Source organism: Pseudorca crassidens, chromosome 7 (genome assembly GCF_039906515.1).
Source record: "Pseudorca crassidens isolate mPseCra1 chromosome 7, mPseCra1.hap1, whole genome shotgun sequence".
Taxonomy (NCBI): domain Eukaryota; kingdom Metazoa; phylum Chordata; class Mammalia; order Artiodactyla; family Delphinidae; genus Pseudorca; species Pseudorca crassidens.
Window position 1 is genome coordinate 105,950,839 of NC_090302.1, and position 20,613 is coordinate 105,971,451.

Sequence of the window (20,613 nt, forward strand, 5' to 3'; positions counted from 1 at the left end):
TTTTGTCATTAGTACCTGACTGAGTATAGTTTTCTACCTCATCTTCTAGACTCTATTTAACATATTACACTGCTATTTTTATTTTTTTATTATATCACCAAATTTACTTAAGAAAAATAATTTGAACACTATTTTTCCTCCAGTTGACACCTTTGAGAGATGTTGCTGTTCAATGTGGCACACAATAAGGAAACATTTTGATGACGGGGCATTATATTGAAATACCCTCGCATACCTCCACCTCCATGTATAAAAATACTCCTTTGGAATTAATGCTGCTGTCGCCTCTTGAATTTAGATTCAATTGTCAGTAAACCTAAATTAAATGTAGCCACAGTCTTTAAAATGATCGCATAAAAAAGAGAAGTAGTTAAAGCTCTCAGAAACGTGACACGTTACAATTATAGATATGTGTAATCAGGCTATACGAAATGTAATACTATTTTAAACATTACATTTAAACTAAATAGCAGTTTCATTTTGCCATCAAAATTAATAATGGTGCTTCACATCCAAAGTAGGTGTGGAGGTTTGATTATTTCTCATTTGAGAACAACGTAAATGCCTTCTTGCCTCTACTTTTCCATCTCATGGATTCTCAGGGGTTCAGAGGTCATGTGGTAGCCCCCTTCTCACTTATGGAACCAGCTTTGAAAAGGCTCCAAATTAAAAATAATCCTTGGCAGCTTTATTCCAGTCCTAGTACAGAAGAATCAGGTTATCTCACCAAATTTTTCAGTCCTCTGATAAAATCTGCAGATGCTTCTTAATTTGCCTCTTTGCTAGGAAAGATGAGAGAGGAAAATTCTCATCCATCACAACAATAGGTAACAGTGAACTATGGAAAGCACTAAAGTTTAAAGCAACGTATCATCATTTGGTCTCACTGCCGATGTTTAAATGATGTCAGTGAATCTTTCACACTAGCAAATTATAAGTTGAAATTTTTTCCAAAAGATTGAAGGTAGCCACAATTCTCCCAGGCACAGATAGAATGGGTTTTCCTTCCTGCAAATTGGGGGAGAAGAGATAATTACTTTATTATCCTACAGTGGGAACAGCCGTACTTGATTCTGTGCATTCCCTGGCCTAGTATCCACGCATTTGGGGGTACAGTTAGCTCTGAAAAGTTCTACACAGAGTAGGTAGATCAGTGAAGGTATTACATAGTAGTGACCTTCTAAGCCTGGATATGAAACAGCTTCATTATATAGGCATTTCAAAATACCTATGCAGCAAGAGGAAAATAGACTTTTCAACCAAGTATCAGTTGAAAGTCAGAGATCTGAATGCACTGACTCAATTATTGCCTAGTGTTCCAGAAAGGTGCCTGCCACCAACGTGCTGGAAGGCACCAAAATTTAGTGTGAATGTAAATAAGGAGCTCAACATATGGGGATAGGGAAAGCAATACTGAAACACAATTTGCTGGTCTCTACTCCTTTATGGCTAAATATTAATTGAGCAAGGAATTAAGACCAGAAAAGAAGTGAACCTCAAGTACTGCTCCTTTCAGTTTCCATTTTAAAAAGCTCAAGTTTTATAAGTGTTATTGATGATTTCCAGAAATGTGATTTATTTTTTAAGAATTCTGTATTTACAGGTGCTTGGTTCTTCATGAATGCAGTGTTCTATTTACAGTCCAAATCATTTACAGCCATTACATAGTTGTTGGGTATTTTAAAATAAATGGTTATCTATTTCTTAACTGCCTCTCGAATTAGAAACTGTAATTACATGAGTCTCAACGGCTGGCTCTTTATGTTTTATTAATTATTTTTGTTGGTCTCCATCACAGATGGAATTTTTCACTGGTAATTCCTCCTAAATCCATTCATATGGAATTCAGAGCAGTGAAAATAAATTTCACACCATAGAGTAGAGAATGATAACGGTAAAAAGGAGCAGGAGGGATCTGGGGACAGCCAGCAGGACCAGTTCAGTTCTCAACTGGTGTTGGGTTTTGCAAAGGTTGGCTCATTATAACCTGTACAACATAGGCCTTTACGATCTTCATGTCTTCCAGCTTCATTTTTGTCAGTGAGAGATCTGCCAGAAAAGAACTAGCGCTGACTGCCCAGTTCCACTCCTTCTGCTTGCATGTAGCCGCCTCTTCATGTGGTACAGTGTGTCTGTGCCGTGGACCACAGGGTTGAGTCCTTGCTCGTGGAATGGCGCAGGCGGAGCTGAGATTCATACCCAGAATTGGGTGCTGGCTCAGGAATATCCAGAGTCTCTATGTTGCTCTTTACCTCTATCATGTTGATTGGTGGTGCCACGCAATAGACCGGAAGCTGATGCCTACTCCCCAGGTCATCATAGCCCTCTGTAAGCGCACCATGTGGTAACGTTATGTTCTCACCATCAGTGATTGCCTGTGCCAGGTCATGATCGTTGCTTTCAAAAGCATGTGCTGCAGCCTTCAAGGCATCCCAAATCTCTTTACAGCCTTCAAAAGCTGATGCAGTATCTCAAAATTCGTCTCTCTTGCTGAGCAGTTGTCCCATCTGTCATGGGATAATCGCTTTTCCATTTGGGTTTCTCCTTTTTCAAAGGCTGGTCACGACCTAAAGCAACTCAGTCCCAGGGCCGCCCGCCCGGCAGGCCTGGCCCCCCTGCCGCCCTCGCCTCTGGCTCGGCCCCGCCAGACCAGGGCTGGCCCATCCCGGGCGGGTCGCAACTCCCGCTTCACCCCCTCGCAGCCCAGCACACCGGCGTCCAGGCGAGTCCAACCCCGTTGCAGCCTGTCCGCCAGGCCCCATCGGTCCCCGCCCCTAAGCTGCTGTTTTTAAATTAGGTGTCATATTTTATGTTCTTCTAATTACTAATTTTTTCATTCATAATAACAGGATCCACACTAATCTGGAATATAGAAATATATAAACACACCATTCTGTATTATAGCTCTTTCACACTTGTTGATATAGATGAGTCCCATCTCTGTTCATTATTATATCCTCAATATATACCGCCACTAGGCACATAATAGGGGAAAAAATGAATACATTAAAGTATCAATTTCCCAATAGAAAATCCTACCCACATAAGCAAATCAGTTGATTTTTTTTTTTTTCACACACAGGACAGCAGATCAGGATTTAAACTGCTATTAGCGTTTTTTTTGCCTAGATTGTACAGTGTTTAGTTGGAAGGGACCTTAGAAATCATAAGGTCCAACTTCCAACCCAGTACAAAAACCCTTCAGAACCATCTTTTATAAGCCTCGGCTTGAATGAAGCTTACTACTCTGTAAGGCCTTCCATGTCATTTTCAAGCCGGCCAACAACCAAAATGATCAAGGAAATTAACACTCCCCAAAAGTCTTCCTAAAGGAACTGCTGACGTCTTCATTTTAGCCCTGTGAGATCCATGTCAGACTTACAGAAGGTAATAAGTTTGTATTGCTTAAACCCCTAAATTTAGGGTAATTTGTTAGGGCAGCAATAGAAGGCTAATATATTCAGCCTCACACTTGTACATCTGCAAAGTGTAAGCAATGAACAAGTGAGTAATGGAAAATGGTCCAAGGAGTCCATTAGGGACCAGAAACGTTTCAGGGAGTTGGCCAGTTGCCATGGAACAGACTGCTGAGGTGGCTGGGATAGGTTGGAGGTACTGAGATTATTTAATAAGAGCAATCAGTCCCTGGTGGCCTTCTTCTAATTTTATTCTTCATTTTTTTTCACCATTATTTTCCAGTTTTCTTTTTATTCCCATTTTTCCTTTTATCCTCTCTTCCATCCTACTTTCCTCCTCCTCTTTTAAACACTGCTCTTCATTTCTCTCTGCTAATCAAGCATATGTTTTTATCAGCCCCACACCCCCACCAGCGTACCCACCCATTTGTCAGAAGGAGATAAGGAGAACATGAGAGGAGCCTTGGGAGAATGTCGAGATTTTCAAGTGTGCCAAGAATTAAAAAGGTAAGGAACATAGCTTTACCACCTGGTCTCTGGGTACTCCAGAGCACCACATGCATTAACAAAAGAGGGTTATATACAAATCTATTTATTTAAAAAAAGAAATCAACACAAAACTAAGCAGGTGGGCTTCCCTGGTGGCTCAGTGGTTGAGAGTCCGCCTGCCGATGCAGGGGACACGGGTTCGTGCCCCGGTCCAGGAAGATCCCACATGCCGCGGAGTGGCTGGGCCCGTGAGCCATGGCCGCTGAGCCTGCGCGTCCGGAGCCTGTGCTCCGCAACAGGAGAGGCCACAACAGTGAGAGGCCCGCATACCGAAAAAAAAAGAGCAGACACTCAAAAGTATTTTGAAAATAACAAAAGGTTTTTGCTAAGGTACTGATTAGTCACTATCTTCTATTTTGCTGCCGAAAAATTATGTTGAGCCCTTTTCACTCTCTCTTAGCGCAAAACTAAAGGCCCTAAGGGGCTAATGGAAAGTCTTCATCAACTTCAAATAATATTACGTGAGCTACTGAACAATAATAAATACAATAGAAGCATTTAAACGCTTCACATGAAGTGAATCAATGAAGCATATACAGTTTTATTTTAAGAATTTTTTGGCACCGGATTTTCTAGAAAAGTGTTTGCTGAATACGGGGACTAGATCCATGACTAATATCTATATGCAAGCTTCCTGTTTCCCACAAGTCCTGGTGGCTGCAAGGGCAGACGAAGGGACATTGTTCTCTGGCAACAGATTGGGCTTTGGTTGAGCCAGTTTAAGGGAACTGTTGGTAAGAATCCTGAGGACGGGGTAATACCTGTGCCCTTAGCCATCAATATAGTAGATTTCAAATGAACCCTTACCACAAAGCAAGGAGAGATTCCCTTAATGATAAGCATTTCTAAAAATTCCAAAGATTATGTGGGCCATGTGGCTGCCAGAAATTGGTTTGTTTCTGGAGCCATTGCTGCAGCACTAAAATCGGTCAGCAAACTCAGAGGAGAACAAACTACACCTTTAATCCAGAAGTCCTTTTCTTCCTCTCTTTTGTCCTATCCATTGGTAGGAGTTCTTTGGCAGAGACATGGCATATTTAACTATAAACTTGTTTTAGCTGTCACAGTTTTAGTTGTTTTTCCAGAGCCGAGGGTTATATTCATATTGTTTTTCTTGTCTGTTGATGAAAGTAATTTTAGAAAATGATCTTTGAAGTCTCTGTGACCATGAATTCATTCATTTATTCAGTAAACACTCATTTGTCTACCTACTCCTTACCAGGTAGTGAGTAAGACCCTAGGAATTCAAAGAAGGAAATGTCATGATTTATACTCGTGTAAAGTTCACATGCTAGTAAGGAGATAAGCTTTTCAACACATGAGGACCGTAATACTGATGTGTTCAAAGTGTTATTTGAGCACAGATGTGGAAGAAGTTCCTTCTGCCAAGAAGACTGGGCGTTCAGAGAACTTTCATAGAGTATGAAAGATCCAATCGATAGGAATTTATTAATCACCTATTAATTGCTGAGGTTACGGCAGGGAACAAAACAGGCAGTTCTGTTTTAGTTCTCTAATCAAAATTTTGAATCTAAAGGGAGGAGGCAGACAATAAATAAGTAAAGACGTTAACAGATTAATTTCAGATAGTAGTAAGTGTTACAAGACTAAGACTGTCCTGGAGGGAGAGGCTTAAAGGTCTTGGTAAAGAATATGGATTTTGTCCAAAGTGCAAAAGAGTGCCATTGAAGCATTTTAATTAAGTGATTAACACGACCTAATTTTCCTTTTTAAAAAATTATTCTGGTAGCTCTATGAAGATGGATTATGAAAATCAAGAATGCACACAGGGAAACCAATAAAAAAGCAATTGCATGAGTACAGGTTAGAGATAATAATGACTAGCACTCAGATGGTAGTTGTAGAGATGGACAGAAAAAGGAAGATTCAGGATGTCTTAAACATTGGATGTGATAGTTGAGGAAAAGGGACGATGAAAGATAACTCTTGGTTCTTTGGCTATAGCAGTGAGGTGGAGTAGGGGCCACTTCCTAAGGTGGAGAAAACTGGAGGAAGAATAGATGCTGACGGGAAAAATCAAGAGCTCTGTTTTGGACAGGTTAGGTTTAAAGTGACGATGCCAAGTGAAGATGCCAAGTAAACAGTTGGATATAAGTCTAGAGCTCAGGTTGAGATTTTGGCCTGAGATAGAAATGTGAGCATCATCAAGATATAGGTAGGATTTAAAGCCATCACTTTATATGAGATCACCTTGGAGAAGACTGGATAGAGAGAAGTTGTGTAGAAGACAAAAGGTCAGGAAAGGAGACTGAGAAGGAGAAGCCAGTGAGATAAGAATATCCAGGGAACCTGTTAGAGAAGCCAGGAGAGAAGTGTTTTATAAAGGAGATGATGACTGAGGAAGATCATTTGACTTGACAATGTGGAGGTTATTGAAAAGAACAACTTAAATAGAGTGGGAGGGGGGCCAGCATGGAGTGGATTGGAGAGAAAATGGGGAACTTACATTTCCAGCAGTTGGAAGATTCGGTACTTTCAATGACCCTCCCAATGTAAGCAGTTAAAATGCTGGATTATATATAAAAATCACCTTTGTGTTTGTATTGCTGAACTGCCACGATCTTACCAACAAAAGTCAAAAACAAAGTGAAAGCAAGAAACATTGGCGATAAAGCAGCACCCATACCAGCTTCTGCTCTAAGAGTTTTTTTTTGCTGAGCCCTGGAGACAGCACCATATTTGGGGGATAAGAGATTAACCCTAAGGTCAACATCAGTTGGAGAATGTAATAGATCTCTGCATAAAGCTGGGACTTCAATGGGTTATACCTTCAATGTAAAGGAGAAGGAAGAAAAGAAAGTCACCCAGAACAGGATATCAAAGAAATCTGAATTCAAATTTAGCACTGGTTGGCAGGAGTATGGTGGAATTTCCCCCTGAGAATGTGTAAAGGCCCTCATGCACATTTTTTGGTCCAAATGTACACTGTGTGTGATCTGAACCTTTAGCCAAGAATATAACTCAAAGGGTTCTGGATTGCTTGCTACTTCAGGCAGTTGTCAGAAGCAAATGAAGAGGAAAGCAATTTTAATTTAGGTGCCAAGGAATTTCCACAGAGAAATTTCCAAGGGAAAGGAGCAGGTCATAGTCAAAACCAGCAAAACATACAAAAAAGAACAAGACATCACAAGTGACAGCCTATTCTCCAAAGGATTAAGATGTTAGAGTCAACACACAATATAAAATAACAACTTAAAGAAATTAAAGAAATTAAAGAAGGTATTGGGTATATAACACAATACTATGAAAAGTGACTAGGCAGATTTGAAACAAGAGACCTAGTTGAATTTCCAGATATGGATGATTTAATAATCAAAATTAGAAACAACAGATTAAGCACAACTGATGAAAGACTACTGAACTGAAATATATGTGGTGATGGTTTTTAACTTTATTTTTAAAATTATTATTTTTAGCCGCGCTGTGTGGCATGCAGGATCTTAGTTCCCTGACCAGGGATGGAACCCGTGCCCCCTGCATTGGAAGCACAGAGTCTTAACCACTGGACCGCCAGGGAAGCCCTGTGGTGATTTTTAAATGTCCAGAATTCTTTGATATTCTTCCTTTCAAGAGGTGGAGTTTAATTCTCCTTTCCTTAAGTATAGATCGGACTTAGTGATATGCTTCTAACAAATTGAATAAAGCAAAAGTGAAGGTATGTGATTTGGGGACTGGGTCATAAAAGACACTGTGCCTTCCTGCTGCTGCTTTCCCTCTCTTAGATCCCTGGCTTGGGGAAGCCAGCTGGTCTGTCAGGAGAACACTCAGGCAGCCTGCTGAGAGGCCCCTGTGGGGAGGAACAGAGGCCTCCTCAATGAGCTGTCTCGGACGCAGCTTGCCAGCCCTAGTCCTGCCCTCATTTTTTTTTTTTTTAACATCTTTATTGGAGTATAATTGCTTTACGATGGTGTGTTAGTTTCTGCTTTATAACAAAGTGAATCAGTTATACGTATACATATGTTCCCATATCTCTTCCCTCTTGCATCTTCCTCCCTCCCACTCTCCTTATCCCACCCCTCTAGGTGGTCACAAAGCACCGAGCTGATCTCCCTGTGCTCTGCGGCTGCTTCACACTAGCTATCTATTTTACATTTGGTAGTGTATATATGTCCATGCCACTCTCTCACTTTGTCACAGCTTACCTTTCCCCCTCCCCATGTCCTCAAGTCCATGCTCTAGTAGGTCTGTGTCTTTATTCCCGTCTTACCCCTAGGTACTTCATGACCTTTTTTTTTTTTTCTTAGATTCCATATATATGTGTTAGCATATGGTATTTGTTTTTCTCTTTCTGACTTACTTCACTCTGTATGACAGACTCTAGGTCCATCCACCTCACTACAAATAGTTCAGTTTCATTTCTTTTTATGGCTGAGTAATATTCCATTGTGTATATGTGCCACATCTTCTTTATCCATTCATCTGTCCGTGGGCCCTTAGGTTGCTTCCATGTCCTGGCTATTGTAAATAGAGCTGCAATGAACATTTTGGTGCATGACTCTTTTTGAATTATGGTTTTCTCAGGGTATATGCCCAGTAGTGTTGGTGGGAACGTAAATTGATACAGCCACTATGGAGAACAGTATGGAGGTTCCTTAAAAAACTACAAATAGAACTGCTCTCATTTGATTACAGCCCCAGGGGCAGCTTGACTGCTACCTTGTGAGAGACACTGAGTGAAAACCACCCAACTAAGTCACTCCTGGATTCCTGACCCCCAGAAACTGTGTGAAGTAATAAATGTTTGTTGCTTTAAGCTGCTAGGTTTTGGACTAATTTGTCATGCAGCAATAAATAATACAAGATTAATTTGAAGAAATTACCCTAAAGGCAGCACAGAGGAAGAAAGAGATAGAAAATATGAAATGAGATTAATCAACATTCCAGAAAGAATAATGGGAACAAAGAAATATTTGAAGTGTTAATTGCTAGGAAATTTCTAGAATTGTTGAAAGACAATAATCACTAGGTCCATGGAGCCCAGCGAATCCTAAAATGCATGCTTTTTTTTTTTTTTTTAACGGCACTTAGACATCTCATAGGAAAACTGATGAATACCAAAGGGGAAAAAATCTTAAAGCAGCCGGAGAGGGGAAAGATCAATTTCAAAGGAATGGCGATTACACTGAAAGCTGATTTCTCTATAGCAATAATGGAAGTCAGAAGCCAGGAATATATCTTAATTTACTGAGAGCAAAATAACTGTAAACCAAGAATTATCAACCAGCAAAACTATCTCTCAAGAATGAGGTTAAAGTAGAAGCTTTTGGGTTGGTGAACACATAGAGATTTGGGGAGAGTTGATCTCGGGTGGTCTCAGCCTAAGGCAGCTTGAAGCAAAATTCCCCTGCCAGAGACTGAAGTCAGGCTGTGGCAGTGAGAGCTCTGAATCCTAGCAGACCACGAGGGCCAGTAGCCAGTGACAAGGCCCTGGCCTGTCGTCTTTTTAGAAATGAAATTCCACAAAGAGACGGAAAGTAGTGAAACAAGTGTTATTAGGAGGAAAAAGAGTTCGTGTTAACAGACTCACGTGGGCGGGCTCAGAGAGAGAGTCGCGCCCTCGTGATAGCTTGAATCACTTACATGGGGCATTTCTTCCGGGTTTCCTCTGGCCAATCATCTTGCTTTGCCTGGCTCTGAGCCCACATTTGGTACATCTCAGGGTCCTCCCATGTGTGCACGTGCATCTCTGAGCCAAGATGGATTCTAGTGCAGAGGCCTATGGGTAGGTTGACATCACCTACTATGGGGTGGCGCCCCCACCCTTTTTGACCCCCAAGGAACATTTCTGCGCCATGTGTAGTCAGGAGGTTCTCCTTGACCTCGAGAATGAGAAATATGTGGTCTCTTGATCTCTTATCTGGGCAGGGCTCAGCTCCTCCTCGCTCCTATTGTCTTCATCTTGGAGTATCTGTCCACAAGGGACAGACTCCAACTGCTCAGTCTGGGGCCCATCTATCTCCTGCCTCAGAGTGGCGTGCTTGGAGGAGCATGGAAACTCTGCACTGTCTCCCCATACTTTGCCCTGTGCATATCTTCCATCTGGCTGCTCCTGAGTTATATCTTTTATTAAAAGCCAGGAATCTAGGGCTTCCCTGGTGGCGCAGTGGTTGAGAGTCCGCCTGCCGATGCAGGGGACACAGGTTCGTGCCCCGGTCCGGGAAGATCCCATATGCCGCGGAGCGGCTGGGCCCGTGAGCCATGGCCGCTGAGCCTGCGCGTCCGGAGCCTGTGCTCCGCAACGGGAGAGGCCACAACAGTGAGAGGCCTGCGTAGCGCAAAAAAAAAAAAGCCAGGAATCTAGAGGCTACATATGAAGATGGGGGCATCAAATAATGGAAGGAGACACTTGATTTGCATTTCCCTGATGATTAGTGATGTTGAGTATCTTTTCATGTACCTGTTGGCCATTTGAATATCTTCTTTGGAAATATGTCAATTCAGATCCCAGACCAACCAGCACTATAGGATGTGCTCTGCCGCTGCCCAGGTTCTCTGGCCAGGTTTCCCGGATGGGCAGGAACTGAGGCTGTGTATTTGCTTTCCTGCTGAAGTGAGGCAGTAGAATGAGCTGGTGGGGGCCCTTGACTGGAGACTCAAATCAGGCAGAACTGCCAAACAACAGTATTCCCTGGCCAGACAGGACCACAAGCAGAGCCACTGGCTGGGATCTCTGCACCGGCGCACGGCAAGTAGTAATGCGGTCTGTGGAGGTCTGAGCGCTGGCTGCTGCTAGCCTGGCGCTCTGTCTCCGATGGTGGAGCCCAGCCGGTTCCCCAAGTGATCTCTTTGAGGGGAGACCTGAATGCGCCTCCCTGGAAGTGCGTTCCGCGATACTGGGAAAGCTGGGTGTCCACTTTGGGTTCTCTTTTTCCCACTGGAGCAAACTGTAGGCGAGGGGCCCTCTTCAGGTAGTGCTGTGCCGGCCTGGGGGAGGGGCAACGTGGTCAGAGCGTAGCCACTCCTCTTGCCTTCTAATGTGGTCCTTCTCAGTCTCTGTGGTCCAGGGGGGTGCTTCAGCGTCACCTCTACTTTCTGGGATTTTTCTCAGTGGTGTCTTGTCTATGGACGGATACTAATTGATCTTCTTGTGAGGGGGACTGAAGTGGATTGAGGCATGTCTCCATCTTTTTTTTTTTTTTTTTTTTTTTGCGGTACGCGGGCCTCTCACTGTTGCGGCCTCTCCCGTTGCGGAGCACAGGCTCCGGACGCGCAGGCTCAGCGGCCATGGCTCACGGGCCCAGCCGCCCCGTGGCATGTGGGATCTTCCTGGACCGGGGCACGAACCCGTGTCCCCTGCATCAGCAGGCGGACTCTCAACCACTGCGCCACCAGGGAAGCCCCATCATGGATTCTTGAATCCCTTAGGCAACAAGTAAATCCTCTTTATCACCGAAGGACAAATAAGCAGGGGATGGTGAGTTCTGAATACTTCCTGAGATTTTCCCCTTCCCTTTGTCCCCGAATTCCTCTCTGTGCAGCAGCTTGCCTGTGCCGTGAGGTGGGCATGTGTGAAGTAGGCAGACACCTGCCAGCCAGCCTAGTGGGCGCAGTACAGCTCCCGGGAGTGACAGGGCACTTCTGAGTCAGCTGTCCTAACGAGCTTGCTTGTTGACTGACTGGAGGGGAGGAGCTCATTATTCACGTTTGGCCCAGAGCCTCCTCTTGTAGGATTGCAAATGAATGGAGGCCATATGGCTCCCACCACGTTCACCCCCATGGAAAAAAGTGGAACGATCATCAAAGCAACACTTTAGTTCACCCTTCTCATTGAAAAGGGTCAGATTAGCTGGAAGGAAGCTCATGAGGCTGTTTGGCACAGACTTTTCACACTTGATCTATTCCTTTCTTCTTCCATCCATTACCCCTGCCCAGCCCACCTTGATCCCTTGAATAGGGACATTGTCTGCTCCAAGTCATCCAAAACAAAGCCTCTGTTCTTTTGAGCAATTCCTGCCTCCAGCCCCCCTAGATACTTCGGAAATATAACCCCTAAGAAAACAACATGAGGTTAAGAATATCATGTCAGTATCCCTCTTCCTGTAAAAGGGCTGGCCTAATCCAGAAACTTCATTTCTTATATTATCCCTGCTTCAAACCCCCTACAGTACCTTTTTCTTAGAGCTCTTTATCTCTTGGTAGAACTCTAGAATAAAAACGCTAGAGCCAAAAACATCTATTTGGAGTTAAAAATTAAGTTGGAAGACAAGGTGGAATTTGTGGCTTTCTGGGTCAGCCCCAGCCAACACTCCAAGGAAAGGGAAGAGGCCTGGGGCAAAGGTCAGCTTTAGACACTTCAGGTTGATGGTTTCAACACAGACAGCCACCTTCTTTAACCATGAGCCCACTCTATACAGAAGTGCAAAGGGAGGCTCCTCCCCCACCCCAGAAAAGGGAGGTTCCCTTCATTCCTGCCCCCATTTCTGTAGCCCACGGGTGCTGGAAGGGAGGGAAGCCGTAGCTCGTCTTTCTGCAGGCTTTGCTCCTGCTGCCCATCCATGGCATCCAGGACTCCTACTGGGCCCTGGACAGCTTCTGAGCTGACCTTGTATTGAGTCAAAAATGCCCGTTACACCTATGTGAGTCCCTTCATTGGGTCTTGAGAGGTGAATAATTTGCTAAGATGACACTGCTCAGGAGGGTGGATCCCTTTTGATGTTACTCTAGAATGACTCCTATCAATAAGTTTGGGTTATTCTTCTCTTATATTTTTTATTTTTATTATATTTTTTATTTTTTACATCTTTATTGGAGTATAATTGCTTTACAATGGTGTGTTAGTTTCTGCTTTATAACAAAGTGAATCAGTTATACATATACATATGTTCCCATATCTCTTCCCTCTTGTGTCTCCCTCCCTCCCACCCTCCCTATCCCACCCCTCTAGGTGGTCACAAAGCACCAAGCTGATCTCCCTGTGCTATGCGGCTGCTTCCCACTAGCTATCTATTTTACGTTTGGTAGTGTATATATGTCCATGCCTCTCTCTCGCTTTGTCACAGCTTACCCTTCCCCCTCCCCATATCCTCAAGTCCATTCTCTAGTAGGTCTGTGTCTTTATTCCTGTCTTACCCCTAGGTTCTTCATGACCATTTTTTTCCCCTTAAATTCCATATATATGTGCTAGCATACGGTATTTGTCTTTCTCTTTCCGACTTACTTCACTCTGTATGACACACTCTAGGTCCATCCACCTCATTACAAATAGCTCAATTTCGTTTCTTTTTATGGCTGAGTAATATTCCATTGTATATATGTGCCACAACCACGGTGCTCCCTTTTAACATGGGGCATAAGTTTAGATGAGAGAGAAGATAGGATGGGGAGGAGAATGCTCATCTTCCTTTCTTTCCTTGAGGCTCTTTCTACCCATGTCTCCATCTTTCTGCCTTGCTGGATCTTTCTCTTTGCTTTTGCTACTCTGTGGCCCTGTTTAAACCAGGAGTTGGGTTTTTTTTTTTTGGCTGCACCACTCGGCTTGTGAGATCTTAATTCCCCGACCAGGGATTGCACCCGGGCCACGACAGTGAAAGCCCAGAATCCTAACCACTAGTTCACCAGGGAACTTCCTTAAACCAGGAGTTCTTAACCTATGGTTCATAGATCCCTTGAATATATAAGAATAAGTCTATTGTATGGGAAAAGGCCCATAGTTTTTCATATTGTCAAAGTGGACTGTAATGAGAAGAAACTTAAGAACGATTATTCTAGACTTTTTCTCCCTTTTCCTTTCTCTGACCCTCTTGCTGCCCCCTTAGAATTCTGACTATTGTACTGTTAACACCCTTCCTCCCTGGCCAATGTCTCTCCTGTCCCTTCTCTCATGCCTTCTCTCTTTCTCCATCTATCTTTGGTTTATTGCCCCATGCCATCTTTTTTTTTTCTGAAAATTGGCCATAATATAAAAGTGAATACTAATAATCGTCACATTTTGAACAGTGTTCAGTAAATAAAGGTTTAGTTTCCCTAGTTATTTTCCTAATTTTAAAAGCCACTGAGTTGGATCTTTCATATTTTTCTCTAAGAAACATTCAGGAGGGGTAGTTGTTGGCTACTTTTTTTTTTTAAGTTCTTTAAAAAAATGTTTTTATTTACTTTTGGCTGCGTTGGGTCTTCGCTGCTGCGCGCGGGCCCTCTCTAGTTGCGGCGAGAGGGGGCTACTCTTCACTGCAGCGCGCAGGCTTCTCATTGCGGTGGCTTCTCTTGTTGCGGAGTATGGGCTCTAGGCGCGCAGGCTTCAGTAGCTGTGGCTTGAGGGCTTTGTTGCTCCGAGGCACGTGGGATCCTCCCGGAACAGGGATTGAACCCGTATCCCCTGCACTGGCAGGCGGACTCCCAACCACTGTGTCACCAGGGAAGACCCTGTTGGCTACTTTTTGCTCAACTGTGACAATTAATTTTACCCCTTATGAACCTTCAGCTGTGAATGAGAACGTAGCTTCCTGCCCTGGGTATAATCAGATGTCGGGAGCACAATCGCTCCCCCTATTGTCACATTTTTACATTGCATGCTGCGATAGGTGAGGAAGGTACGTCAAAAGGCAAGAAACCTAATAGAATTTGAATGAATGAACAAGATTGGTTTTCAGCAGCTTTCTGGTCTGTCTGAACAGGTGGTGGCTACAGAGAGAAAGAGGCAGAGGAAGCAGGGAAGGGTCAGACTCTATGTCATCTGAGCAATACGAGACTCTCCTCAACCATTGGATAGAGCAGATCTTTGATCTTCAATAGTACAGACTGCAATCCCACCTTTAATCGTGAGCCCACACTATACAGAAGTGCAAAGGGAGGTTCCTCCCTCCCCAGAAAAGGGAGGTTCCCTTCATTCCTGCTCCCATTTCTGTAGCCCACGGGTGCTGGAAGGGAGGGAATTCTTAGCTCGTCTTTCTGCAGTCTTTGCTGCCCCTGGACATCTTTGAGCTGACCTTGTATTGATTCAAAAATGTCCGTTTTCACCTCTACAAGTCCCTTCCTCGTACCTTCAGAGATGAATGATTTGCTGAGGAAACACTGCTCAGGAGGGTGGCTCCCTTTTGATGCTGGTCTCTAAGGAAGCATTTTCCCTACTTCACCTTTAGCAATTGGCAACATGCTACCTTGACATTCAGAGACTGAGTGACAGCCCAGGTAGGGCACCTCTCATTTGTCTGTCTGAGGCCCATCTTTATGGGTAGATAGGTTTTCCCTGCATTAACACGTTTTCTCCTCCAATTCTCTGCCCCAAACACTCTCCCCGTTCCTCCACCCTAAGTCACATCCACCGTCCTTGGGTTTCTCTGAACCTTCCCGTCTCCCCTACATCGCTCCCAGCCTCTTTATCCCACAGACATTCTTCACCCCTCACACGTTTCATCCAGCCTCCGTCCCAACCCTCCGCTCCTCTCCCCAGATTGGAGGTCCCAAGTCTACTGACCGCAGTCCGCCCTTCTCTTCTCCCAGCCTCTCCCTCCCACCTTCCCTCAGGCTGGCTCTAACGTCTCTCCTCTTGGGTTCTTTCTGGGGTATGAAACTGCTCCTGAGAACTTGGGATTTGGGATCTTTGGTCTAAAAATCCTGGCATAACCCTGCCCTTAAGATCCAAGTCACTGGGACTTCCCTGGTGGCGCAGGGGTTGAGAATCCGCCTGCTAATGCAGGGGACACAGTTCGAGCCCTGGTCCGGGAAGATCCCACATGCCGCAGAGCAACTAAGCCCGTGCACCACAACTACTGAGCCTGCGCTCTAGAGCCCGCAAGCCACAGCTACTGAGCCCATGTGCCACAACTACTGAAGCCTGTGCGCCTAGAGCCTATGCTCCGCAACAACAGAAGCCACCGCACTGAGAAACCCGTGCACCACAACGAAGACCCAACGCAGCCAAAAATAAATAAAATTTTAAAAAAAGATCCAAGTTGCATTGGTTTGAACGCCTACTGCAAAGCTAGGGGGAGTCCAGACGTTTGCCTGCATTTCTGTGATTTCCTGACTCTGAGCCCTGCCTCCACCATTCGTGTAGCTTATGGGTCTCATCCTCACCCCATAAGCGCTGTCTGTGTTCTGCACTATATCTACCCAGAAATGACATTGAGCCTCACCTCCAATCCCACCTAAAACTGACGTACAGGAGGCATCTGTGTGAGGAACAGACTTAACTGAATGTTCAGGAGTAGGGAGTGGTCACAATGCTCCAAGGCAAACAGCTTCAAAATGGCCATCGGAAATTTCTGGGTTTGAGAGAGGATGGGTGGTTGCCAGGGGTGGGGGGAAGATGGGTGAAGGTGGCCGAAGGGCGCAAACTTCCGGTTATAGGATGAATAATGTCAGCATGGTGACTGTACTTAACGATAGTGTATTTGAAAGTTGCTAAGAGTAGATCTTAAAAGTTCTCACCACATACACACAAAAAGGTAACTCTGTGAGGTGAAGGATGTGCTAACTAACCTTATTGTGGTGATCATTTCACAGTATACACGTGTCACATCATCACGGCAGACACCTTAAACTTCCCGTTATATATCAATTATATCTCAGTAAAGCTGGAAAGAAAAAAAATCTGTTGTTACAGTCCCTTAACCAGGTTGCCTGCCAGTGACTCTCGGTCATTTTCTCCCCTCATTGTTCTGGTCTCACGACATCTTCATAGCTCTTTTCACTTCCCTTTCTTCTCTCTCTCCCTCACATGCTTTTTCCCAGTTACCGGTGGGAACTACACACTTATTCTTCTCTATTTGACAGAGTAGGTCAGCATCCCAGCCCACTGTTTTTCAATCTATGTCAAAACCCATTCATGGTAATAGAATCAATACAGAGGGTCACCACCAGGCTTTCTTAGAAATGAAATAGAATAGAAAATATGAATGTGTGCACGGTAAGAATAAGTACTGTTTTGTGAACTGTTTCAATCATAATATAAATAATAAGGGTTGTGATTTTTTAAAAAAGGAAAAGAAAAGAAAGTCTGTAAAACACTTTCTGGCTCTAATAGGTAAACTTAGCCCTGGGCCCCCCTTTGCGTGACCAAAACCATCAAAGAGCTCAGCAGAATCAAAGGACCTGTCTTTGAACATGACACACTGTTCCCGAAGGCTGTTTGTAAGATGATTTTATTTTATTTATTTATTTTAATTTAATTTAATTTTTAAAATTTTACTGCAGTATAGTTGATTTACAATGTTGTGTTAATTTCTGTTGTACAGCAAAGTGACTCAGTTATATGTACATATACATATATATATTCTTTTTCATATTCTTTTCCATATGGCTTATCACAGCATATTCCCTATGCTCTACAATAGCACCTTGGTGTTTATCCGTCCTATATATAATAGTTTGCATGTAAGATGATTTTAAAATACACCCTACACAGGACTCACATTTTCCGAAGTAGTGACTGCTCAGCCGGTTTCTGAATATGATTGTCATAATGCAGAACACTTTGGTTGCTATTTTAGCAACTGATTTGATGCTGCTGTTTGACTTAGGAACTCCGTGACATAATTGTTTCATTCAGTAGTGTCCAAATGTAAAACTGTTGTTTGCTGTTTGTTTTGTTCCTATGTCATGTACAAAATTGACATCCATCCGGGGATGGGAGATGGACGGCATCCACGGGAGTCTCAGGGACCGAGGGTGGATATCTTTCTGAAGGTGAAAAACAATGATGTCATTAGAGGCCAAATCAAAACGCTCCTACATCAAAGCAGCTGCACCAAACTCTCACAAACCTAATAACATATGCAGTTACCGAGAGGCGGGGAGGCGTGAACCAAATCAGCCCTGCCCGTAGGGGGCGGTTTATCTTGATTGCAGGCCAAGTAGGAGGAGGAAATGAACTTACCAACTCACCATTTTTTTTTTTTTGGCTGCGTTGGGTCTTCGTTGCTGTTGCTGCCCGCGGGCTTTCTCTAGTTGCAACAAGCGGGGGCTACTCTTGGTTGCGGTGCGTGGGCTTCTCATTGCGGTGGCTTCTCTTGTTGCAGAGCACAGGCTCTAGGCGCATGGGCTTCAGTAGTTGTGGTACGCGGGCTCAGTAGTTGTGGCCCACAGGCTCAATTGCTCCACAGCATGTGGGATCTTCCCGGACCAGGGCTCGAACCCGTGTCCCCTGCATTGGCAGGCGGATTTTCTTAACCACTGCGCCACCAGGGAAGTCCCCACCTTTTTTTAAGGGCTGTGGGGTGAGGTAGAGTGGGATGGGAGTGGAAAGGAACCAACATTTACTGAGCACCTACTATATGCCAGCTACTGCCGCACATTTAACCCTCAAAAAAGCCCTGGGTGGTAGGTATTATCACCCCTAACTTTCAAGATTCAGGAGCTGAGAATCAGGTTAAATGGCATGCGTTTTCCATGTTCCTAACGTGGATTTTCTAAAGGGTCCCTCAATAACTCCTTGCAGAGCTGAGCCAAAGGTGGGTCCAGTTATAGTTGCCCAGACGTCCATCTCTAAAGAGTGCCCATACCTTGCTGGAAATGTAGTGAGGTGGAGAATGCTTTATTTCCAGCACTTTCTCTTGGGGAGAGTAGAGTAAGAAGCTTTAAGAAATAGTCAATGGGCTTCTGGGGATGGGGTGGAGTTATAACCCCTGGCTCCTAGTTGGCCTTCTGGAGCGTGGAGGAGGCTTTGGCTAACTCAGGGTTCTGGTTTGCCGAGGTGGTGTGCAAGGTGAGAGAGAGCTGAGTGCCTTGGGACCGTGGGGGGAAAGGCGGAGCGGCTGCCCCCAGAGGGCGCCCTTCCCTCCTACCCGGCACCGCAAAGTGTCCACACCCACCGTGCAGCTCTTGTCCCCCTTCCCAATACTGAGCAGGCAGCTAAAGACGACTGCGGGTTGAAAGGCGAGTCTAATGGTTGGTCCAGCTCTGGCTCCATCTGTGTCTTCCCTGCCTGGCCTCCACCCACATCCGTTTCATTTCTCCAGTCTTCTCCTTTCTCCCCATTCTCCACCCTCCATGCACACCCCCTCCCACTCTTTTCTCTGAGGATCATAAGGTAGCAATGAAGCAAATCTCCCCCAACTGCTTTTCCACCGCGAGGCGCTTTGTCAATTATCGTGTCTATAAACTGAGGTCATGTAGAAATTCTATGTGACTTCCACTTTGAGTAAATATTTTCGGTCCTTAATAACAATGTTGCTGGAAATTGTTTTCCTCAGGGGAAAACAGCAAGCCCCTCATACTACAATTCCAACAGGCTTTGTTTTTTAACTTTTAGAGTAACAGCTACTTTATTTTTATCTATTTATTTATTTATTTTTGGCTGCGTTGGGTCTTTGCTGCATGGGCTTTCTTTAGTTGCGGCGAGCAGGGGCTACTCTTGTTGCGGAGCACGGGCTGTAGGCGTGCAGGCTTCAGTAGTTGTGGCGTGTGCGCTCAGTAGTTGTGATTTGCAGGCTCTAGGGCGCAGGCTCAGTAGTTGAGCTGCACGGGCTTAGTTGCTCCGCGGCATGTGGGATCTTCCTGGACCAAGGCTTGAACCCATGTCCCCTGCATTGGCAGGGGGATGCTCAACCACTGCGCCACCAGGGAATTCCATGAAAACTACTTTAAAAAGCAGATTTCTATGTGATCATGTACACGTGTGTCTAAGTTAACAGGAAAGATGTTTCATAAAACAAAATCTAGGCTTTTCCAAATTCCTTTTTAAAATGAAATAATCTGTAATGCTGTAGAAAATTGTTAGATCTTCTAAAAAAAAAAGAAAAGAAAATTGTTAGATCTTTCTCCCACATTATAGAGGAAAGACATTAGTGGGAAGATTGGGAAGAGAGAGGGAATCACACAGAGGGATGGGGTAGAAAAAGAAGTAGGGGGCTTCCTTGGTGGCGCAGTGGTTAAGAATCCGCCTGCCAAGGCAGGGGACACGGGTTTGAACCCTGATCTGGGAAGATCCCACGTGCTGCAGAGCAACTAAGCCCGTGTGCCACAACTACTAAGCTTGAGTGCCACAACTATTGAAGCCGGCGTGCCTAGAGCCCGTGCTGCACAACAAGAGAATCCACTGCAATGAGAAGCCCACGTACCACAACTAACACCAGCCCCTGCTCATTGCAACTAGAGAAAACCGCACGCAGCAACGAAGACCCAATACAGCCAAAAATAAATAATAAATAAAATAAATTTTTTTTAAAAAAAGAAAAAGAAGTAGGAAGATAAAGAAGACATAGTGGAAAAAAAAAAAAAGAAGAAGACATAGTGGGAGGAGGGCACGGAGAATGATGTGATGAAAAGGATGAAATAGGTGATGAAGAGGAAAGGGAAAGAAGAGAGGTGCGATGGGTCCTGTACCACGTGTCCAGAGTGAATTAAACGGGCAGAAATTAAAGACCGGGTGTTAGCACTTTGAGTTTTCCTTGACTATGAGGTAGAGCGTGAGGGTAAAATTCTGGGAAAAGAGTCATAGAGAAACTGCTAATTCCACCATCTTTCTCGGGGCATATGCTCATCTTCTATATCCACAGCTGAGGAGACTGCAGAAGGAAGGTCCAGATCTGTTCCCCTCACAAGGTGTGTATGCTTCCATCTGCCAGGCTGTCTGCTTGCTTTGCACATCTCTCTCACATCATATGCCAACAGCACCCGTCGTATGCCATCCTGGCACAAACACAAGAGGATGCAGCTAAATTAAAATGTGGGGGAGAGGGATAGAGCACAG

At 44.4% G+C, this 20,613-nt stretch overlaps 1 pseudogene; it reads right to left on the minus strand.

Annotated features, from left to right (window-relative positions):
* Positions 1 to 1,923: 1,923 nt before the first annotated feature.
* Positions 1,924 to 14,493, minus strand: LOC137228422 (ubiquitin domain-containing protein 2-like; annotated as a pseudogene).
* Between the last annotated feature and the right edge of the window lie 6,120 nt (positions 14,494 to 20,613).